Source organism: Aegilops tauschii, chromosome 3, assembly GCF_002575655.3.
Source record: "Aegilops tauschii subsp. strangulata cultivar AL8/78 chromosome 3, Aet v6.0, whole genome shotgun sequence".
Lineage (NCBI taxonomy): Eukaryota > Viridiplantae > Streptophyta > Magnoliopsida > Poales > Poaceae > Aegilops > Aegilops tauschii.
In genome coordinates this window covers 284179019-284194621 of record NC_053037.3, presented here as the reverse complement: position 1 = coordinate 284194621, position 15603 = coordinate 284179019, and positions in this window count along the sequence as shown.

Here is a 15603-nt window from a genome sequence, read left to right as displayed (position 1 = left end):
AACATGAACGAAAGGAGGCATGTACATGACACCCGGAGCAGAGAGAAATGGGATGTTCAACCCAAGCAGAGGAAACTACACAGCTAAACCCACAAAACCCCGAGCAAGAGAAGCAAATTGAACCAACAAGACATCCAACATCATCAAAGCCAGCATCAGGGACACCACGAGCTACAAGATCACGCCTTCAAGAAGGAAAGCGACGCCATAGCGCTGCCGCCATCCGGTTCGACGAACTGGACCTAGGGTTTTCCATGAGCTAGAAGAGGGGCACAGATGAAGGCCATGTCAGCACCTCCAAGAAGGAAAATGACACCCGCGAGCGTCGCCGCTGCCAGCACCGGCAAGCCGAGCAGAGATTTCTCCCTGGCCTAATACTGAGCTATCCCAAAGCCACCGGATTCGAAATCTATGATGGGAGAGCCGCAGTTGGCTGGAGCCGCCAAGTCTGTAGGGAGGGGTTGGCCGCCGGAAGGTGACACCTAGCACCATCGGACACACGGCATAGGATCTTCACTATTGCCGATCTGTTTTCGATCAAGGGACTGGCCTAGCCAAATGTCCGGCCTTGGCAAGGAAGGATCTTACAACTCTCACGTGGCGGAGCAGATCACATGGCTTTCGCAATGTACCTACCAACCTAGCGATTAGCGTCTTTGCCCAAGAGTGGACACCTTTTACTGATCCACTATGTTCTTTTCCCCATACCACTGCATGTGATGATGGCTTTGAATCTGCCTATAAAAACAATCACGACTTTGAACAAAATCATAAGAGGTTTTCTTTGGTGTGTGCATGCGGAGGCCAGCGGGGGAAACTGCTTGGTCACTTGGTCTGTCGTGTGTGCACCTAAGTGGGCAGGGGACTTGGGATCCCAAATCTATGGTGGTTGAACATAGCGATGCAAGCAAGGTGGCCATGCCCGAAGTGTGCTAATTAAACGAGATCTTGGCAAGTTCCAGATGATGGTACTTGACATAGCTTTGCAGTTATTCCAAGCCACAATGAGAGACATTGGGAGATGGGCAGAACACATTATTTTGGGAAGACCACTGATTGGATGGTTTCCGCATCGAGGAGTTGGCATCGACTCTATATGCTAAGGTATCGGCAAGAATTCACTGGTTGCGGCATGTGTGCATGGCCCTGGTTAACCATGCCTGGTCTAGAAACATTAGGCCCGATCTTGAGTTCAACGTGATATTGGAATACATGCGACTATGGCCGAGATTGGCAGGCGTAGTACTCCAGGAGGGAGTCACCAATGAGATAGTTTGGTCTAGGGAGAGACAAGGGGACTTCTTTGTCCAACCGGCGTACGCGACAAAGTTTGTCAGTCATGAGATTGTGCCCATCACGGGTTTTACATGGAAATCTCATGCACCACTACAATGCCGCTTTTTCACATGGCTTGCGCTATGAAATGTTGGACGTCTGACACGTTGTCTAGGAAGGGATTGCCTCATCAGGTCTCTTTCCCGTTCTGCCATCAGAAAGAGGAAACCATCAGCCACATCCTGCTCAGTTGTGTGTTGTCCAGAGAGGTTTGGTTCTGAGTATGTGTGGCGATGGAGGTGTGAGCATGATGCATGGGTGCCCTCCACGGAGGTGTGGTGCTTGAGTAAAATCAAAGAAGGGAAAAACATAAAAGACATTAGGGCCATTCTACTTTTAGTCTTATGGGAGTTGTGGAAGCATCGAAACACGGTGGGTTTTGACGGAGCCACTCCTCATATGCATGAGGTTGTGCGAAGTGTGGAGTGTGAGGGAACGGCCTGGCGATCTGCGGGACTGCTACAGGTGATCTTGATGCTTTCCTAGGAATGCTAAACATGTGGCGCGTCGAGAGTAGTTGTGTAGGGTTAGTTGTCAAGGTACATGTGTGGATGCCCAGTTAGTGCAACTGTGTAATATGTAAAAAAGTAACACCGGTGGAGGGTTTCTTATACTCTTTTCCCCTCTTTAATAGATGATACATATGCTGTGCGTATTCGAGAAAAAAGGAAAGATGGCGTCATGGTAACATCAACAGACTGAGAGATCCTTGATGAGTCCTTGAATCACATTTTACCTTTAGTTTTGTGTCATAGTCATAACTTTTGTTGGAATTTTACCGTGTTTGCGCACTCTCTTTCTTTCAATTTCACCAGGATCTTAACCGGGGAGGGGATCCAGAGGCTAGAGCATTAAAGAGAATGCAAGTCTGTGGGTGAAAATCATGTTTTTTGGCGTGATGGAAACCTTCCATAAAGATGAGCGATCAAGTAAAGTAATTTCCCGCCGAAAAAGGGCATCTAGTAGAGAAGACATGCTAGGTACGAGCACACCCGCTCATAGCAGCACTTGTACCAAGTTGTGTCGCCTCCCCTGGATCGATAATTTATCTCGGTGGCTTCAAATCACGAATGAGAGCACCAAATACACCAGAACCAACAACCCTAACCCCTGGAAGGGATCTGGAGGGGAATTCAAAGGAAAGGCTCTGCTACGCCGTCATCTCAACCAAGGAAACTCCAGCATCAACCATCATCATCAACATCTTCTATTCAGCTCTTTGTAATACCAAACCCTAGGTGGAAACCTACGTGTATTACTTTGATCGTTCATCCATGTTTACCACGATTTACCTGTAATGTTTGTCGTCTCTATGGCCGAGTAATACCCCTAGTTCTAGGGGATATGGAGAAACCTTAGTATTTTAGGTGTTGAATGTTGATAGAATTTGACATCCTCTTTGTATGTTTATTTTAGCAATCTTCTCGATGTTGGGTGAAGTCTTCCACTCCACATTTTCCCTTAGGGACGTGAAAGTTACTACTATTGATGCGATGGTGGGTTGCAGAGGTACTGCGGTGACATAAGCTATCTTCCTCCTTCCCTAATCATTTGATGGGAGATTGCCGTAGACCGCCTTTAGGTACATCCAGTGGGAACCCTTAATCAATGTTCTATAACCTACCTGGGAAGGAATGGTGGTGGCATATGTGATATGTGGACGTGGCATGTATGTACATATATGTACTTGGGTGCCAAAGAATAAGCGGTTTTCATTTCTGCTTGCTCGTGGGCAGTAGGCTTCAATGGACTATGTCCAAATCATCCTCACTCTCCTCGAAAACCTGTCTCCTTTGAGTTTCTCTTCCGAGGTGCACCATGGCCACCTCGGCCCCTCCCACGGAACCTACCACGAGGGTAGGTTGACCCGCGGTTTGTCTCCTGGCTACCTTGGATCACTCATCTCTTTGCCAGTAGACACTTCCCCCATTATATGTTTGTCGGAGGATGTACTCCATCCCTACGTTCCTCCATGTCATGACCAAGGAGGCCACAAAACTGCACAAAACTAGCAAATTTTCTCGTACTTGATCTTAAGAAAAATTCTCTCACCGGCGAGATTCATGGGGGTCCAACAAATTAACAGCTTTGAGACATCTATGCTTGCCCGCACACGCACATAATTCCCTTCAAAGTACCAAGTTGGATTGAGCTCGGCACTCCGGACCATGCCGATTCTCCTTGCCAACTGATCAACTATGGGTTCCTTCCGGTATAGGTTTGGGATTTTATGAATTTGAGCCCAAACCGACGGCCTCTGCAAATTTATCGATTCTAATGCGTGTTTACCATCAAACTCCTCGCTTAGCACCATAAGGCGACGAAAGATCCATGGATTGTGGAACATTACCCGCTTCCAATCTCCAAGGCTCAAAACATGGATCATGAACAAGTTGTCGTCCACCTCCTTTGTGATCTTCCTAATCTGCTCTTCTCCCACATAGACCTCGTCAAGTTCCCCTTCCAGTAGGCCCATGTTCTTCATTGCAGCATCCAGACCTTCCTCCACCTTCTCCTTCCCACTCTTGTAACCTTGCGATCCAGAGCCTGACGTAGGCGCAACAATGGCCAGCAGAACCCACCTCCGCTTCCAACATGGAATTGATCCACCTCGTCACGCCCCAGGAACCCAAGGCTCGCAAGATAGACCAGTGTCCTTTAGTCAGCCTAAGGATCCTGCGAGGTAAACATACGAGGGTAGATACGGGCAGTGATTGGAAAACGGCGCTGGTGAGAATTCAGCAGAGCAGGGGAATCTGTCGTTAAGTGTGGTTGCAGGTGAGACCAAAATGAGTTGAGTGGGATTTGGCTAACGGGAAGGATATGTTGGTTGGATGGCCTTTTCTTTTCTCTCTTTTGTCCAAGTCCTTATGTCTGTATGGACATACAAGGAGAGAGGGGCACTATTGCAAGATGGTCCAAACACAACAATACAATGGGAGACCCTGTTAGGACCGAGAGTATATCGACCAGAGGGGGGTGAATGGGAGATTCAAATTTTCTTTGAAAGCTTTGAAACTCAATTCACACACCACAGCGGAATAGAGTATTGATAGAAAACATTGAATTAGATTTCTTTGTCAGAGCCATATTCATCGAGAAAAGCATTTACAATGGAGCGAGCTTGATTGATAATAGGTTTAACTACGATCAGAGTTATACAACAAGAAAACAAGTGTAACAGAATGAAACAAAACATAATAATCGCTTAATGAAACACAATCTTAGGGTTACACCACTTAACAAGGATACATATACAATATGTAGAAATCAGGACGAAGATAATGAAAAGATTTGACACTATAACACAGAATAAAAGACACAGAACATAGCAGAGATCAGAGAATCTAATGGCACTAAGCACGAGTGGAAATTACTGAAAGAATTGTAGTAGAGTAGATATAACCAGTGGTGCTCGATGACGACAAGAGATTTGGTAAACCAGTTCACCCTTCTGCCAAAGGGCTACGTCTGGTTGGAGTGGCTGTGTCTTAACACGAAAGATAAACTCTCTTCACCCTATTCTCCTTCAACACAGAGCTCATCAGACTCAGATTGATTTCACTCGTGGTAGATCCTTGTCGACGATCTCCAAACCTTCGGTCGACCTTCACGAACCACAATCACTCTTGGTTGCTGAAGATGAGGCTCGGTGAAGACAACAACTCTTTATCACTCGAAGCCAAACCTATCCGTCTAGAGAGTGTGTGATATGTCTCCAACGTATCTATAATTTTTGATTTTTCCATGCTATTTTATTATCTGTTTTGGATGTTTTATATGCATTATTATGCTATTTTATATTAATTTTGGGACTAACTTATTAACCTAGAGCCGAGTGCCAGTTTTTGTTTTTCCTTGTTTTTGAGTTTCACAGAAAAGGAATATCAAACGGGGTCCAAACGGAATAAAACTTTACGATGATTTTTCTTGGACCAGAAGACACCCGTAGGACTTGGAGTCCAAGCTAGAAGACCCACGAGGCAGCGGCAAGGGTGGAGGGCGCGCCCTAGGGGGGGCCTGCCTTGTTGCCCCCTCGGGAGTCCCCTGGCCTACTTCTTCGTCCTATATATTCACATATATTCCCAAACCCTCGGAGGCATCCACAAAAATAATTTTCCGCCGCTGCAACCTTATGTTCCCATGAGATCCCATCTTGGGGCCTTTTTCGGCGATCTGCCGGAGGGGGATTCGATCATGGAGGGCATCTACATCAACCCTATTGCCCTTCTAATGAAGCGTGAGTAGTTTACCTCAGACCTACGGGGCCATATCTAGTAGCTAGATGGCTTCTTCTCTCTCTTTGATTCTCAGTACCATGTTCTCCTTGATGTTCTTGGAGATCTATCCGCTCTAATCTTCTTTTGTGGTGTGTTTGTCGAGATCGATGAATTGTGGATTTATGATCAGCTTATCTATGAGTATTATTTGAATCTTCTCTGAATTCTTATATGCATGGATTAATATCTTTGTATTTCTCTTGGAATTATCGGTTTGGTTTGGCCAACTAGATTGGTTTTTCTTGCAATGGGAGAGGTGCTTAGTTTTGGGTTCGATCTTGCGGGATTTCACCCAGTGACAAAGTAGGGGTAGCGAGACACGTATTGCATTGTTGCCATCGAGGATAAAAAGATGGGGTATTCATCATATTGCTTGAGTTTATTCATCTACATCATGTCATCTTACCTAAGGCGTTACTCCGTTCTTTATGAACTTAATACTCTAGATGCATGCTGGATAGCGGTCGATGTGTGGAGTAACAGTAGTGAACTCAAGCAGGAGTCGGTCTACTTGACACGGATGTGATGCCTATACTCATAATCATTGCCTTGGATATCGTCATAACTTTGCGCTTTTCTATCAATTGCTCGACAATAATTTGTTCACCCACCATATTATTTGCCTTCAAGAGAAAAGCATCTAGTGAAACCTATGGCCCCTGGGTCTATTTTCCTTCATATATTTTCAGATCTATATACCAAAAATACCGTGTGGCAATCTATTTACTTTTATTTACTTTTACGTTTTAGTAATCTTTTATATCTATCTCTATCAGATCTCACCTTTCCAAGTGACCGTAAAGGGATTGACAACCCCTTTATCGCGTTGGGTGCAAGTGTTTGATTGTTTGCGTAGGTTCATCTATTGGGGACTTGGGCGTTTCTCATACTGGATTGATACCTTGGTTCTCAACTGAGGGAAATACTTATCTCTACTTTGCTGCATCACCCTTTCCTCTTCAAGGAAAAAACCAACGCAAGCTCAAGAAGTAGCAGGAAGAATTTCTGGCGCCGTTGCTGGGGAGATCTATGTCAAGCCTACCAAGTACCCATCATAAACTCTCATATCTTGCATTACATTATTTTTGATTTGCCTCTCGTTTTCCTCTCCCCCACTTCTATAATGATTTTCAAAAAAGTACAAAAAGATTTGCCTTTTTATTCGCCCTTCTTCAGTTCACTTTTTGTTTGCTCGCGTGTGAGCTTGCCTTTATGGATCAACCCAAGGACTTTGATACCTACTACAGGAAGTTGAAAGATATTGAAAATAATACTATGAGCTTCGTATCCTTACAATTTGAGCATAATAGTTTCTTTAGGAATGAGCTCAAGGAGCAGAAAACTTTTATGGAGTATATGAATAAAGTGCTCGATGATATGTCTAAGGAATTTTATGGTCTTAAATCTTAATTTGCTCATCTTGAAATTTTAGTTGGTCAAATTTCTGATAAACAAACCACTTTGGTAAATAAGATGGCCGCTAAACCGGAGTTTCATGAAAATAATGATGAATATCTTAAAGTGATTGATGTGACTCCTATTGAATCTTTGTTTTCTAATATAAATCTTGATAAATATAGGACTGGAGATGAGTCAAGTTTAGTTAAAAGGCGTCCCAATAATTTGGAGTTTATTGATCTTGATGCAAAAAATTAATAAAGTGATTGGAGAGGTCAAAACTTTATGTAGTGATGAACCCACTCTTTTGGATTTCAAGGATTTTAATTATAATAATTGTTATTTGATAGATTGTATTTCCTTGTTGCAATCCATGTTGAATTCTCCTCATGCTTATAATAAAAAAGCTTTTACTAAGCATATCGTTGATGCTATGATGAAATCTTTTGAAGAAAAGCTTAAATTGGAAGTTTCTATTCCTAGAAAACTTTATGATGAGTGGGAACCTACTATTAAGATAAAGATTAAAGATTATGAGTGCCATGCTTTGTGTGATTTGGGTGCTAGCGTTTCCACGATTCAAAAAACTTTATGTGATGTGTTAGGTTTCCGTGAATTTGATGATTGTTGTTTAAATTTGCATCTTGCGGATTCTACTATTTGACGATGACATGTACCTAGGGAGGGTCTTGGGACTGACCTATATGCCCTACCCAAGGACACCACACAAGAGGCCAAGGCCTACGAAGGTAGAAAGAAGATACCGACAAGAATCATCATGGAGTACAACCCAGTCGACAGAAGATTCACACGTATACCCCAATTCCACTCGACCGTCGCCATTCACTCGGCTGAACCAGAATTCACTCGAAGGAAGGAGGCCTAAGGTCACCTGTAGATAGCAACGGTCGGTCATTCACTCCGTCACTTAAAGGTCATTAAACACGGGCGTTACTAGTAATGTTTGTAGAATTACTCTCTCATTGAACCCTTGCGTAACTGAGGACTGCGAGGGGTCGGCGCACTCTATATAAGCCACCCCTCCCCTCTGGCACAAGGGTTGCACCCCCTGTAACTCAACACTCCAATCAACAAAGGCTCCGCGGCACCGAGACATAGGGCTGTTACCTCCTCCGAGAGGGGTCTGAACTCGTAAATCCGAGTGTACAACTTCACCATAGCTAGGCTCTGCCCTCTCCTTCGTACCCCATACCTCTATTGTCATATCTGTTCCCATGACAGTTGGTGCCCACCGTGGGGCAGGCATCCAAGCAACTTTTGGCGAGGTTGCGATCTTCCATCTCCATCGACATGGTTTCTGCCGGTGGATTATCCTTGGGTCACGAGATCTGTCTCGGCACGCTCACCTTAATCGCTGCGGAATCGGCTTGGCTCCAAGAAGCCCCCCTCGATGTCGAGGCACTCCCCATTCGCGGGGCGGCACACTTCCGCGCGAGTGCCTGCAGCGTCCTCCTGCGACAGCCGTCGACTCAGTATCGGTCGACTGCCGCGGTGTCTTCCCTTCCCGCTGCTCGCCGCCACAAGCGATCCGGTCACTCATGACTCCAATGGTCCGTGAAGCACGAGGTGGCTCATCAGTCGTCCACTCCTCAGATCGCGGTGATCGAGCCCGACAAGTCCCTTTACGGCATGTTCGATCTGTCCACTGGTCGCTCAGATATTCTTTCCGAGTGTGAAAGCAATGACCCCACGGCAGAGGTCCTGATGGTTGGCTCCCCGCATAGCCCACCAGGATTTCCCCGCGGTGGAAGCTATGGCCTGTCGCATGGCGAAGACGAATACTACCCGCAAGCTCTCACTACAGAACAAAGAGAAGAATTGCGGCGCAGAGACGAACAGGCTCTTCAGACCCCCATCGTTGGGGAGACCGCCAAGGCTCAGGCCTTGGAGGTTGTGCGTGTTGCCACTCTGGCTGAACGCATGCGCCTGGAGAATCTCCAGAAGTCACTCGACCACCGCATGAAACGCCCCGTGCGTGTGCATGACGTTCAGAAGCTCACAGGTTGTCTTGCTGCACTGAGTCGGTTCATTTCCCATCTCGGTGAAAAGGCATTGCCCCTTTACTGACAGATGAAAAAGTCAGATAAGTTCGAGTGGACTCCCGAAGCCAAAGCAGCATTTGTAGAGCTCAAAGCCCTGCTTTCCACCCGGACGGTGCTTGCTGCCCCGAACAGCAAAGAGCCTCTACTATTATACATTGCAGCCACCGGTCAGGTTGTCAGCACAGTGCTCGAACGAGAAGAAGAAGGCAAGACCTATAAAGTTCAACGACCAGTGTATTATATCTCTGAATTCTTGACTCCATCCAAGTAGAGGTATTCGCATTATCAGAAGCTTGTTTACGGGATTTACTTGACTGCAAAGAAAGTTGCACATTATTTCCAAGACCACTCGGTTTCAGTCGCCAGTGATGCTCCGTTGTCTGAAATCATGAACAATCGAGATGCGACTGGCCGAGTGGCTAAGTGGGCAATTGAACTTCTCCCTCTGGATATCAAGTTTGAAGTGAAGAAGGCGATCAAATCTCAGGCGCTCGCAGATTTCTTGGCCGAGTGGATTGAACAGCAACAACCGACTCAGGTTCACTCGGAGCACTGGACTATGTTCTTTGATGGGTCTAAAATTTTGAATGGTTTCGATGCCGGAGTGGTCCTGGTGTCTCCAAGAGGTGATAAACTCAGTTATGTCCTTCAGATTCACTTCGATTCCTCAAATAATGAGGCTGAATATGAAGCACTCCTCTACGGGTTACGTATGGTTATTTCACTCGGCGTCCGTCGCCTGATGGTCTACGGTGACTTGGATTTGGTGGTCAATCAGATGATGAAAGAATGGGATGTCAGAAACCCTGCCATGACAGGATACTACAACAAAGTGAGGAAGTTGGAGAAAAAGTTTGAGGGTTTGGAGGTTCACCACATTCCCCGAATCAAAAATCAAGTAGCTGATGACTTGGCAAAATCGATTCCACTCGGAAGCCTATCCCTAGTAATGTGTTTCTTGAGCATCTCCATTCCCCATCAGTACAAGAAGATCCTTTCACTGAGGAACCTCCCCAAGCGATAAGTCCTACCGATCCGACTGAGATCTAGGTCCCAGCAGTCACTGACCTGGTTATGGGGATCCTTGTAATCACCCCCGACTGGACAGTGCCATACATTGCATATCTGCTCAGACAGGGACTTCCAGACGATGAAGTTGAAGCACGACAGATTATCTGCAGATCCAAGGCTTTCACATTGATAAATGGACATCTCTATAGAAAGAGAGAGTGTTACTGGCGTAGCTCAACGATGCATCTCTCCAGAAGAGGGATGAATGATTTTGGATGAGATCCACTCGGGGACCCGTGGTCACCATGCATCCTCTCGGACAATCATGGACAAAGCATACCGAGCTGGATTTTACTAGCCACGGGCCAATGAGGTTGCAAAGGAAATCGTTCAGCGGTGTGAAGGATGCCAATTCTACGCGAACATGTCCCATAAACCTGCATCTCCCCTGAAGACCATTCCACTCGTCTGGCCGTGTGCTGTGTGGGGTTTAGACATGGTTGGGCCACTTAGGACCGGCAGAAGTGGCTTCACTCACCTGCTGGTGGCAGTCGACAAATTCACTAAGTTGATCAAAGCGAAACCTATTAAGAAGCTAGATTAGAAGACAACCATCAAGTTCCTAAAAGATTTGGTATTCAGATACGGAGTCCCGCATAGTATTATCATGGACAATGGCTCGAATTTCGATTCATAAGAGTTCAGAGACTTCTGCGCCTCCCAAGGCACTCCGGTTGACTACGCATCCATTGCGTACCCGCAGTCGAATGGTCAAGCTGAGAGGGCGAACGACCTTATCCTCCAAGGGTTGAAGCCCCGACTCATGCGCGACCTTGAGCATGCATCTGGAGCTTGGGTGACTGAACTGTCATCTATTCTATGGGGTTTAAGGATGACTCCGAACCGATCTACCGACCGCACTCCTTTCTTCATGGCGTACAGAGCTGAAGCAGTGTTATGTAGTGATCTCTACCGTAATGCACCTCGAGTCAAACTCTACTCAGAGGCTGAGGCAGAGCAAGCATGGAAAGACGTTGTAGATCTTTCGGAAGAAGAACGTGAGATGGCCCTGATGCGATCGACTGTCCATCAGCAAAATCTGCATCGATTCAATGCCAGGAATGTCAAAGGTCAAGCATTTCACGAAGGAGATCTCGTGCTCCGAGTGGACCAACATCGACCTCGCATGCTTGCCCCTGCATGGGAATGCCCCTTCATCGTCACCAAGGTGTTTCATAATGGGGCCTACCACTTCTACAACCTTGCAAAGAAGATCGACGAGCCGCGTGCTTGGAATGCAGATCGTCTCCGTCGATTTTATACCTAGCACTCGGACTGTCAAGATGTAATAAGAGTACCTTTTTGTTTGTCAAGACATGACTCCTATAGTCCCATGATGATTTCTTTCGCATAAGCATGTGTTCAAAACCCCCAGTGGGTGTCTTAGCTGCGAAACCTGTTTTTGTCTAAGTTAAAAAACTACTCCGAGTGGAGAGCATCCCTCCCACTCGGGGGCTTAGCCACGAACCAGTTTCGCCTAAGTTAAAAAAAACTACTCTGAGTGGAGAGCATCCCTCCCACTCGGGGGCTTAGCCGCGAACCAGTTTCGCCTAAGTTAAAAAACTAATCTAAGTGGAGAGCATCCCTCCCACTCGGGGCCTTTGCCGCGAACCAGTTTCGCCTAAGTTAAAAAACTACTTCGAGTGGAGAGCATCCCTCCCACTCGGGGGCTTAGCCGCGAACCCGTTTCGCTAAGTTAAAAAACTACTCCGAGTGGAGAGCATCCCTCCCACTCGGGGGCTTAGCCGTGAACCAGTTTCGCCTAGGTTAAAAAAACTACTCCAAGTGGAGAGCATCCCTCCCACTTGGGGGCTTAGCCGTGAACCAGTTTCGCCTAAGTTAAAAAACTACTCCGAGTGGAGAGCATCCCTCCCACTCGGGGGCTTAGCCGCGAACCAGTTTCGCCTAAGTTAAATTCTAATCCGAGTGGAGAGCATCCCTCCCACTCGGGGGCTTAGCCGCGAACCAGCTTCGCCTAAGATAAAAGTCTACTCCGAGTGGAGAGCATCCCTCCCACTCGGGGGCTTAGCTGCGAACCATTTTTGCCTAAGTTAAAAAACTACTCTGAGTGGAGAGCATCCCTCCCACTCGGGAGCTTAGCCGTGAACCAGTTTCACCTAAGTTAAAAAACTACTCCGAGTGGAGAGCATCCCTCCCACTCGGGGGCTTAGCCGTGAACCAATTTTGCCTATGTTAAAAACTACTCCGAGTGGAGAGCATCCCTCCCACTCGGGGGCTTAGCCGCGAACTAGTTTCGCCTAATTTAAAAATCTACTCCGAGTGGAGAGCATCCCTCCCACTCGGGGGCTTAGCCGTGAACCAGTTTCGCCTAAGTTAAAAATCTACTCCGAGTGGAGAGCATCCTTCCCACTCGGGGCTTAGCCATGAACCATTTTCGCCTAAGTTAAAATTCTAATCCGAGTGGAGAGCATCCCTCCCACTCGGGGGCTTAGCCGCGAACCAGTTTCGGCTAACTTAAAAGTCTACTCCGAGTGGAGACCATCCCTCCCACTCAGGGGCTTAGCCGCAAACAATTTTGGCTAAGTTAAAAAAATCCATTCGCTAGAAGCATGTGATAAACAAAAAAGCAAACATTCGGATAAATCCAGCAAGTTCAGAAACACAAGCAAAAGTACTCAGGCGTCAGGCCCAAATGAGTTTAGCGGTTACATGATCACTCAGCATTCCGAGGCAAATAATGTTTTGATCTTAAAGTTTTTCTCACTCAGCAGGAGGACTCGCAGGCTCGACAAAGGTGTCCAAATCAATTCCATCTGCGATCCGAGTGGCTGCAACAATGAAGGTCTGCATGAAATCTTCAAACTGGAGCTTCTTTGTGTTTGCCACTTGAAGAGCCTTCAGCTTGTCCTCCCTAGCCTCCTTGCAGTGGACACGAACAAGTGAGAGTGCCACGTCAGCTCCGCAGCGGGCAGCTGATTTCCTCCACATGCTTGCACTCGACCAGGGATTTCATTGAGCTGAGTCATTAGTGACTCGAGGTCGTTCTGGAGTGTATCCTATGGCCATAGCTCCTTGTCTATCCTCGACAGTGCAACCTTCAGTCGGGCAATGTACCCAAGACATTTTTGAGACGAGCTTCAAGTCGCAGCACATTCATTGCAGCATCATCTTTGATGAGTGACTTCCTGGGATCCAGGCCTGGTTCAATTCGTTCAGTTTCCTACTCGAAGTTCTGACAGAATTCTGCACAAAGAGGGAAAATATGAGTCAGGAGCATTGCATAGATGTGTTTTGTGGGTTCACTCAGATGAAGAAGGATACCTTCAATCATGATGTAGATTTTCTTTGCAAGACCCCCAAGTATTCCTCCAGCTCATCCCTCTTTCGAGTGAGTTGGTCCACCTTGTCAGTCAATACAATCTTCTCTCCCTTCAGCTGAGCGGCTTCCTTCTTCACCTCTTCGATGACAGTCTTCAGGGCCGCATTCTCCTCTTCGAGTTTGCCGACTAAAGCTTGTTTTCTCTCAGCTGCTTCGGTCTTCTCTCGGGCCACCTTCTGCGCTCCCGCGAGTTTGTTGTCTTTCCTCTCCAACGCCTGCTTCATAGTGTCTAAAGAAATAACATTATTCAGTCGTGCTTGGAGTTGACAGTTTTCACTACGCACATCTGTTCGAGTGGAATCACTCGGTTCAAAGGACAAAAAGGAAAAAAAACTGACAAGGCATACAGTCGGCGAAGTGTTACCTCCCATGGTCTTCACTTCCTCCTGAGCCTGCTTCAAGTTCTTCTTGGCCAGCTCTAAGTCCAATTGGAGTTGGATCTTCTCCTTCTCCAAGGCAACATACTGGGTTCCCAGCTCACAAGATTTCTGAGCTCAACAAAAAGACAATTCGGTCAACGAAGAGAAAAACTCTCAAAAGTGTTTCTTCTACTTCCAAGTGGAGAAGAGCAAATCCAGATTGCTATTATCAGAAGTGTTCTAAGACCACCGCCGAATCAAACATTCGATGATGATCTCGGGGACTACACCCAGTGGGTGCACTCAGCGTGCCCACACTGGATCAATTTCCCAAAAAAAGAAAGAGAAAACAACTTGTTCTCAGACCCCCGCTGAATCAAACATTTGACGGCGATCTCGGGGACTACACCTAGTGGGTGCACTCAGCATGCCCCCACTAGATAAGTTTCCACTTGGTACGGCCTGACCGATTTGAGTGAAGAGCTTCAAGCAAAAAATATTCTAAGACCCCCGCCGAATCAAACATTCGACGGTGGTTTCAGGGACTACACCGAGTGGGTGCACTCAGCGTGCCCCCACTAGATCGATTCCCCACTCGACGCGGCCTGACCATTTCGATTGGACGGAATACAGAACAAAAAGAAAACACCCAGTGGGTGTACAGATTCAACAGAATCACGACGGAGAAAATCCAATCGGAAATTAACTTAATATCGCACTTACTCGGACATTTGCTTGAAGGGTTGTGCTAGCATCATAAGCTAACTTGCCGCTCTCATACACCTCCTTCAGGCGCTGCATCATCAAACCGGCCTGAATCATAGCCTCCTTGGCAGCTCCTGTTTGGTCCTTTGGGACATGCCGCAAAGTGAACGCACTCGACGCAGGAGTTGGTGGCGCACCTGGAGGGATCAGCACTTGTGGTTGCTCAGTCGGACCAGAAGCTTGAACAGTCGACACGGGAGGCTGAGAAGTCGACAGTGGGACAAAGAAGGAAACACAAGTTCTGGACGAACCACCCGGCCCTTGAGGAACAGATTCAGGCGCCATATGAGACGCCTGACCTGAAGGCACTCTCTTGGTGAGGCTTCGTGAGGTGGTACATGTCCTGCCCCGTCCTCTCGAGCTTCTTGGAGGCTCCTCCTCCTCATCATCTGGAAGTTGGATGACATCTGTTGGCACTACAATCACTCGATAGTAAGATTCCAGTCGACCACTAGAACAATTAGCGAGGCGAGAGTTGATCATACCTACCCGAGAAGTGGCTGCGTCCATTGTCTCCGCGTCAGCCTGCTCGTCGTCCATCGCCATATGCGACGTCCCGGAGGTAGCAGCGCTGGGATTCAGAATTCCACTCGGTCAAATAAAATATTAAGGTCTACAATAGCAATGAAGGAGGAAAAGAGGAAGCACTCACATTGAAGCAATAGGCACAGTGACCTTTATCCTGGGCAGGGCCTTCCGCGGCTTAGGTGGGGCAACCTTGGCTTGCTTGGCAGTTTTCTCAGTCGGGTTAGGAGTTGGCATCCGAGTGCACTTCTGGGTCCTGACACTCGACATCGCAACCTTACTCTGGCCAGCTGCTGGATCTTGGGTCTGCTTGGAGCGGCGCTCGGAACGTGGAGGCAACTCGACTTCTTTTCTATCTGCAGAGTGGTCGCTGTCGTCTTCAATGTTGTCGGTGTAATCGAAGTCGGCACTCCCACCCTCGCTTTCCACTCCTCCAGCGAAGTGTTCCCTGTTCGGCACAGGCGAGT